Here is a 9,719-nt window from a genome sequence, read left to right as displayed (position 1 = left end):
TGTATTTTGTTACTGCATAGCTATAAATAGGCCATTGGTCAATAGGAAGGTATATTCAAATCAAAGGCAGTTTTCATTTTAAAGGCAAAAATCTTCATAGGAATCTGTGTGTAATATTTCGAAATTGCTGCTATAAAAGTCTCCAGTCTGTGAATAAATCAATCTCCTTTCATGACTGATAGTGGTCAATATGAAATGCTGGGACATATACCCTACAATTTAGGAAATGGTGTGGCTGCCATTGTTATGCTTTCAGTTGCACACTCATCGGTTCTTCTGTGGATCTGGAAGTAACCATCTTCACCCCAGCTAGTGCCCCAGCTGATTCTAACAATCCAGTAATCCATCCCAGAGCCTGAGTCACCAACCAGAGTCCACCAACCAAACAGCATGATTAATCAACTCAAAGGCGTTGAAGGGGTCTCTCAAACCAGTGTGGTAGTAGATCACCTTGTGGTAGTGGAGGAAGTCATTATAGACTTCAAAAGCAACTGCCACAGGCCCATAATGGACCAGCTCAAGCTTCCTCAGGGCTTCATTGCAGCCCCCAGAGAAGCCTCCCACATAGTGCTACTCAGAGGTGTAGTAACGGAAGCAGTCTTCCTTTGGTTTGTGTGGAGAATCGGTGCCTATGTAGGGAAAGCACACCTCTTCCACCAGCCCAAAATCTTGGGCATATTTTCTTGCAGTGAGGTACGGGAAGTCACCTTCACAGCCTTGAGCATACTGGCTGCAAGAGACAACCTCCTGAAGACTCACGATTGGGGTCTGAGTATTGTTGGTTATTATACGGTTTCTTGCTTCCAGCATATCCCTAGAAGCAAATGTGTAGCAGCTTCCACAAAATGTTTGGTTTTGAACAGAAGTAACAAAATTGGTACCACAATCATTTCTCCAGTCCCCAGATGCTGGCAAATATAAAATCATTTCATGTATGTCAGCAGTTGAGTGCTGCAGGTTTGGGCCTTAGGATTCTCTGGCTGTGGCCAACACCTCTCCTAATAATCTGTGTCAGGGTTAAGAGTCTCATATTCCATGTATGTGGTTGCAGTCCAAGACTTCTGAATGGCATTGATCGCTTTCACAAAGTCATGGTTGTATTTGTAGAGCCCATTAGAATAGTTTTCCTGAAGACTCTCAAGGTGTGCCGTGCTCGCGTTCACATTCTGAGAGGTCATTCCCACCTTAGTTCCAGTGAAATGTAATTAAGTTCCTGCCCAGCACATCAGGCACCCATCCAGCCATGGTTTCGTGGCAGTAACCAGTTACCTTGCCATCTGTCCTCTTCTTTACACTTAAGGCAAACCACTTGTAGCCATTCACACAATCTCAAAGCCTTGACTGTAAATGATGGTGAAATGGTCAGTATTGACAAAATTATCATATGCTGTGTCCAGCTTCTCAAGGTGCACCACTACATTTTTTTCTGGTGGTCGTCAGTTGATGCCATGTTGGGAACCAAGGTGGCCCACCTGGAAGACCCAGGTACCCAGCACCTCAGGGTAGGTGCATTTGGTAGGTGTGGCAGTGTGTAGTGTCAACAAAGGAGAGAAGCAGAAGGAGGGCAGTGAGCAACCGGCAGGGCCAGGGACCCATGCTGGTGCGGCCCCATAGGGGAGGAGAAGGAGAGGGCAGTCACCAAAGAGCAGAGGGGAGAGAGCCTGAATGGTACTAATTATCATACCATGCTAAGATCAAGAAATTATGTTTTCATGAACGTACGCAACTTGCCCAAGATCACATAGTTAGTATGTGGAAGAGCCAGGCTTTGTATACACAACTTTTGATTTCAGTACTTGAAAGTACTACACTCTATTCCCTCTCAAAGAGAGTAAGTTTTTCTAAGCCCTTTTAGAGAAAGAAAATTAAAACAGGAAGCTCTTTCAATCTCAGTATTGCTAAAACAAATTATTCTCATGCAATGCATACAAACAACTGAAATGCTAGCCACAAATCATTCTCATTTCTTCATTAAAGCATAATGAGAAAGTCTTTCTAGTTCAGATTACTATATACACTTAAATAAAATGACTTTATAAATATTCTATAATTCAAATTAGTTTAAAAAGATGGGTTTTAAATATTTATATTTTAGGGGTTTTTGTACATACTACAAAATATAAATTTGAAATAGTACAAACGTTATATTAAAATGTAAATGAGAATCTAATATTTCTGAAATTCATCACTAGACGAGAGTGTATTACTGATACATGACATGGCCTAATCATACAAGATTCTAGATACCTGACAAAGCATTTACAGGCATGGCCCCTACTGGGATGCAAGACTTTCAGTGTTAAAAATGGAAAGCCTGGGCAAACTGGCATAAGCCAGTCCCCCTAATCCTGTAAGATTGTCAAGCAGCAAGGAAAGCCACGGTCCAGGAAAGATACAAATGTCTGGAAAAATATCCTCATGATGTGATTTAATGTTGGAAAAATGCATGTCAGATTGTATACTTCTTGTGAAATTAGGCAATTGCATTTTGATTAATCAGGTCCCAAATTTTTGCTAGAGATGGAGAACAACTAAAAAATATCCATCTAGTTCAGGACCTTTCTCCTAGAGTGGTATCAAAAAAAAAATAAAATGTATGAATAGTCAAATATGACAAAATTCCTGTACTCAGCTTTGCTTGATCTAAGAGATTAAGCAACACCCAGAGTTATCATTTTTATATGCATTTGTAACTGGCACATCCAGTATTTACTACTTTAGCACATATTTAATGAATATTCTGATTAGGGGGTTGATAACTACAAATTCATGAAATTTATGATATTTTGCTGAAATTATCTCACTATGGTGCATCTGAGGAAATGTCCTACTGTGCATAGCCAAAAAAGCTATGTTCATATTTTATAACTGATATTTACTGGGTGGTAGCAAAGACATTTCAATTATATTAAGATTGAATTTAACAGATTTAACTATTTCATGGCTATGGCAAGTGAAACTAAGTTTGGATCCAGGCTTCTCATGACTTTGTCCCAGTGACAACAAGCTAAACTGGGCAAATTAAAATGTCTTATCAGATAAAGGGCTAGTATCCAAAATCTATAAAAAACTTGTCAAACTCAACACCCAAAAAACAAATAATCCAATCAAGAAATGGGCAGAAGACATGAACAGACATTTCTCCAAAGAAGACATACAAATGGCCAACAGACACGTGAAAAAATGCTCAATATCACTTGCCATCAGGGAATAACAAATCAAAACCACAATGAGATACCACCTCACACCAGTCAGAATGGCTAAAATTAACAAGTCAGGAAACGACGGATGTTGGCAAGGATGTAGGGAAAAAAAAGGAACCCTGTTACACTGGTGGGAATGTAAGCTGGTGCACTCTGGAAAACAGTACAGAGGTTCCTCAAAAAGTTGAGGACTCAGCAATTCACTACTGTGTATTTACCCCAAAGATACAAATGTATTGATCTGAAGGGGCACCTGCACCCCAATGTTTATAGCAGCAATGTCCACAATAGCCAAACTATGGAAAGAGCCCAGATGTCCATCAACAGATGAATAGATAAAGAAGATGTGGTATATATATATATACAAGGGAATACTACTCAGCCATCAAAAAATGAAATCTTGCCATTTGCAATGACATGGATAGAACTAGAGAGTACTGTGCTAAGAGAAATAAGTTAATCAGAGAAAGACAATTATCATATGATCTCACTCATATGTGGTATTTAAGAAACAAAACAGAAGATCATAGGGGAAGAGAGGAAACAATAAAACAAAATGAAATAAGAGAGGGAGACAAACCATAAAAGCCTCTTAATCTTAAGAAACTGAGGGTTGTGGGGGGAAAGGGGTGGGGGAGATGGGGTAATTGGGTGATGGATATTAAGGAGGGCATATGATATAATTAACACTGGGTATTATATAAGACTGATGAATCACTGACCACCTCTGAAACTAATAATACATTATATATTAATTGAATTTAAGTTTAAAAATTTCAAATAAATAAAAGTAAAAAATAAAATAATATAAAAATAAGCTGGGCAAATTAATTCATTTAATTTAAATACTATTGGGTCATTATCAAGTTCATCAACAACTAAAAGAAAAATAATTAAAAATGCAAAAGGAAGTTGCATTTTAAAGTATGTCAAGGGTCTTAGCAAAATAATATTAAATGAGAGACATCAGGCCCCAAATAATACATACATAATATCTTTCTAGAAAGTTAAAAACACCTTTAAAAAAACCATGCTTCTGGGTGTTATACGAAAACAATGAATCGTGGATCACTACATCAAAATAAAAATAAAATAAATTAATTAAAAAACCATGCTTTTTAAGAGATACATATAAATGCAATAAAACCACATAAAAAAGGAAATAAAGAAATGCTTACCACAGAAATCAATTGGGAAGAAGTAGGGGTACTAGGTGGTTGGGGAAGACCATCTGTTTAGTTTGGGTTTGCTGTTCATAGCGCTTATTACATTATTTTACATAAACATAAATAAATACATGAATGAATGAAAGCAAGCCATGGCTAGAAAATGAAGAGAGTGTTTTGTAATGAGGATTAAAATTTTCCCAATTCTGAACACTTAAAGTTTCTTAATACAATCTTACCATCTTATTTAAATCCTCACTATTGGAGTCAGGGAGACCAGGCAGAAGATCCAGATTAATTTTCCTGTCTCCAGTGTCTCCTTCTCCATTTCAACCCACATATCCCTGATACCTTCTTTCAGAACTTCAAAAGCTTCATATTGTCCAAAGATTAAAGACCAGGTCAAGAACCCCTGCGATGCAGATGAGATCTTCCTCCTTTCTCCTTTCCTTGCTTCCTTCAGTGAAAACCGTACCTGATCATGCTAGTCTTCTCTCCTCTGTTTCCCTCTCATTCAGCATCTTCCCATCTCTAACCAAGTCCTACTTACCTCATAGGGCCTAGCTAAAAGCCACAATGTCCACAAATTACCCGGTCTGAGATCTGTTTCCCCTCTCTGCCCCAGAGCACAGCATATGGATCTTTATAATTGAATTTATCTATAGCATTTGATTTTATATTGCTAATTTAGGAAGCTTTTAGTGACTATTTACTTCTATCAATGAGGCATTAAACACATTTAGAAGAAAAAACTTGACCAAACCATATGCAATGCCCTCAAAGAGGTTTTTGCTTAGAATTATTTACATTCTTATCTCACTTATTCTACTTGATAATAAAAAAAAGGCAGCATCAATAGATTTCACCTTTGTATATATCTTAGTACTTACCACACAGAAGGTAATTAACTAATATTACTTTCAAATCTACCCATGGATTTTTTTCACTTCAGAAACCACCAATGTAATCAAGGACTGCCATGTCATACTACATTTTGTGTCTTTCCTATGATCATGTCTGAATAAATGAAATTCTTGAGTCACTTCTATCTTCTCACTAAAACATCTATGAAGAAAAAACTCATACCAACCAAAAACTAACATCCTGCTTGCAAAATCTGGAAATGATTTCTCCTAGTAATAAAACATAAGATGCTGCAATAAGAATCACCATCCTAGGCTGAAACTAATAAAAAAAAATTTAAAGAAAGATAATTTGGAAATAAAAGATAATAGAGGGGAAAAATTCACCATCCTAGGCAATGTCCTCTGTTTTAGAAAAGATGTCCTGAGATTGCTTGTCTTCACTGGGACCTGTTTTCTCATGTAGCCAGAGACAGCCCTGCATTGACCATTAATTCAAGACAGCAAAGGCCTTTGCACCTGTGAATATTCGTCTTTATCCTTTGTTTAAAAAAATGATGGTTTGCACCAGGTAAAAATACTTCTATCCTTCAACTCTATTGCAACCATTGGTGACCATGTGACACATTGACACAGTTCTAAGCAATGAAACAGAAACAGAAATGTCCTGAGTGGAGCTTTCACAAATATATTTTTCAAGTTAAAAAAAAAATTGGACACCAACCTTTTTCTTTTTGTCCTTTTCCTCTTCAAGCTACCCATTATAAATACATATGTATGTGTGTGTGTGTATGTATATATACCTATCAAATATAATATATATTATATACCCATTACGTATTTTAAAATTATATATATAATAGATATATATGATCTATATGTGTACATATATATATACACGGGTATATTATATATACAACTATATATTATATGAATGTGTGTGTGTGTGTGTGTATATATATATATATATATATATAAAATTATGCCTAGATTTGATCCAACCCCTTCACAATCATACGAGTTAGTGACATTGGTTTAGAGGTTCAGTGGCTAGAAAAGCCTTGGTTCTCAGCCACTTCCTTGATCTACTGTGTTGGTTCTGAACTTCCTAGCTCTAGACATCTGGTCATGTGAGAATAAAAGACTCCATCCAGTTAAGCCACTGTGGTTCTTTCCCTTACTTCAGACTAAAGCAATTCTAATTGACATAGCATCATTGCTTACTAGACAAAACTAAGCTGGATTGACTTCCTATTCAAGGAATGAATTAAAAATGCCAAGACAATATGGAGATTAGGAAATTTTTCTGTAACACAAAAGAACATAGCTTCATGAATGGATTCCTTTAAAGGATACTACAAGAAATAAAATTTTAGAAACACTGTCACCTATTCACAATGAAATCCAAAGGATAAGCCTTTGAAATAACAGCAGAGATGAGAAGATAAGACAGCATACTGGCATGAAAAGGAATTTGGCTAGGAGGTAAGTTGAAATGAAAAGGAAATAAATTAAAAGCAAGATGGCAAAATTAATATCTTCATGAGATTAGAATCACTCAATATTAGATTCACTAAAGAACAAAGCCGGCACTGTTGAAAATTGAATAGTAATGTGTAGAACAAATTTGAACAGCTGCCTCCAAGATATGAAAAATGAACAGAGATTAAAATCATGAGAGAAGAAAAAGTAGATGCAGTTGATGGAAAAATGATGTGCAACATAATTTGTGTTCTTGAAAAAGGAACCATTTTAACTACAACAATAAATCTGAGTTATAATAGACGATGTACTCCTAAACAAAAGAAAGCCTTGCGTCTACAGATGAAAAAGTCTCAGTGATTAACAGGCAACATTAATAAGGACAAAAACCTCAAGTGATTCTGTTGAAATTCATAATTTCAAGGGTGTAGAAAATAACATAAATGTAGTTCCTTTTTTAATATTTTTTTAAAAATTTATTTGAGACAGAGAGAGAGAGAGAACAAGTGGGGAGGAGCGTCAGAAAGAGAGGGAGAAGGAGACTCTCCACTGAGCAGGGAGCCTGATGTGGGGCTTGATCCCAGGACCCTGAGATCACAACCTGAGCCAAAGGCAGACGCCCAACCGACTGAGCCACCCAAGTGCCCCCATAAATGTAGTTCTTGACTAGACAGAAAAGTTTGCCTTCAAAGGAAAAAAAAAATCAGACTGAACTCAAACTTCTCCATATCAAATCCCAGGAAGTAATGGGTCAATATCCATAGAGTTTTAGGTGGTAAAGCTTATAAACCAATATATCAATACATAAAATATTTTTATATGTGAAGATAAAATAAATATATTATCATATATGAAATTGAAATATATGTTATTTTTACTTTTGAATATGAAAAAGTTAAACATCAAATTCTCAGATTAATCAAAAGACTAAAGGATTGGGGCACCTGGGTGGCTCAGTCATTAAGCGTCTGCCTTCGGCTCAGGTCATGATCCCAGGGTCCTGGGATCGAGTCCCACATCGGGCTCCCTGCTCGGCGGGAGGCCTGCTTCTCCCTCTCCCACTCCCCCTGCTTGTGTTCCTGCTCTCGCTATCTCTCTCTCTGTCAAATAAATAAATAAAATCTTTAAAAAAAAAAAAAAGACTAAAGGATTAGTCAAAAGTTAAATGAATTATAGTACCATAAATGATGAACTAAGATATAGGTTTTTTAAACCATACATTAGAAAAATAGTGAAAAATCATTGCCATATATTAATAAATGAAGTAACAATTACAAAACGGATGTGCAGAATGATTTTGTTTTAATAATGTATGCAAATAGATAGAAAAATACTGAACAAAATATAACAAAATGCTTACTCTGGCTTAAGATATATAAGTTTTCCTTTTCCTCAAAATTTTCTGTATTTTGTCTAGTAAATGAAAAATGAATTGTATTTTTAATCACCTCTCACTTTCTTCCTTTGGGGTGAATTTATAGTAGGTTAGATCTAGTGTCTTCCTTGTGGTTTTGCAAGCTTCTTCCTGTATCTTTGGGTAACATTTGGAGTTGTCATAAGAATTTATAACATCATATTCCTTATTAGGTAAAATGACTATGTTCTGGTCTGCTTTATTGCAAATGACAATCTTCATAAATCAAATTTGCTATTTTGCCTATGTCAAGAAAATGCCAGGCAATTTATGTTTTAATAACTTTCTCTCAAAACTGAAACTCCAGAAGCTGAGTTTTCAATATGTTGACCTATTCAGTCATTATTTTTGTTTTCAGTATAAAGCCATAAATATTTTGGAACTGTAAGTTAGCCTCCAGTCTTTCCTCTTATCATACTACTCTGTCTTTCCAGTTTTGCCGAATTTCACTTAGCTGATTAATACCTCTTATACACCTAATACAGCTGAGTTTTTTAAGAATATATAGCAGAATCATAGACTTTTTTCAGTCAGCATTGCACTTTTCTATAGTAAACAGAGTTACAGGTTTAACTGAAAAGAAAAACGTCATTTTATTTTCTTTAGCTGTTTTCTAGAATGATGAAGATTTTCCCAGTAAAGTTCAGCACAGTACTGGCCCTTGGCATTGAACTAGGGAGTTGAGGCTGCCAGCTCAAAGAAATATATGAACTTGAAAAAAATGGATTGTTTGTATTATTACCTGAAGGTTAGTTTATAGGCTCCTGGGTTCTTAACTCTTCCCAAAACACACAAAATTCACAGTGAGAGCCGCAAGCAAACCAGGTAGCACTGATTCTCAGCTTCATCTCTGTTTCCTCAGTTGCCACAGGGTCTGCACAGGAGTTGTTGAGAATCCCTCCACTAAACCTGCGATGAAGCATCCAGAGTTTGACAATCTAATTCCCTCTCTGCCCCTGGCTTGCCAGCTATCTCTGATAAGGCACTTATCTGGTCTGTGCCCACAGCAAGCTACAGAGGGAGAATAATATTTTGATCCCAACTCTCTAGGATGCTGTGATCATTAACTAATAATTTATGTTGAAGCTAAGAAGAGACATAGATATGCTTGGAGTTATCAGCATATTCAAATAAACTCCAAAATCCTAGGTATCTCAATATTCTCATACCTGGTTAATTGCTGTACAGACGAGGAAATGATTTGAAGAAGAAGAGGTTTTCAATAAGCCGATCCATGTGTTAATATCCTGGATCAACAAATTTCTACTGGAACATCACATAAAAAAGTTTATTTCATCTCATGCATGACAAAGCTTTCTTTCATTCTTTGATCAGATATAATAATTATTTTATTTTTATAAAATTGATCACACTAACATTTGGGTTATTTTGTGATTTTTCTGGGATCAACTTTTTTGCTCTAGTTACTTAAACTTAAATGAGGCAACCAACCGATTTCAGGTATCTCTAGAACTTGAGTATCCTTCTATTCCAGAATAGCCACCCCAACGGTGGTTACACTGATGCAGATTTTCAGTCAATGACCATCCTTATAAAGAGGTCATATACTATTGAGAATATATTTTCTCCC

General features: G+C 36.1%; 1 pseudogene; it reads right to left on the bottom strand.

Annotated features, from left to right (window-relative positions):
• Positions 1–212: 212 nt before the first annotated feature.
• LOC102729685 (dipeptidyl peptidase 1 pseudogene) lies at positions 213–1,596 on the bottom strand (annotated as a pseudogene).
• Positions 1,597–9,719: the final 8,123 nt, after the last annotated feature.

Source organism: Leptonychotes weddellii, chromosome 2 (assembly GCF_054177405.1).
Source record: "Leptonychotes weddellii isolate Sample4059 chromosome 2, ASM5417740v2, whole genome shotgun sequence".
Taxonomy (NCBI): Eukaryota; Metazoa; Chordata; class Mammalia; order Carnivora; family Phocidae; genus Leptonychotes; species Leptonychotes weddellii.
The sequence above is the reverse complement of the archived record's forward strand: the minus strand, read 5'-3'. Positions and strand labels throughout refer to the sequence as shown.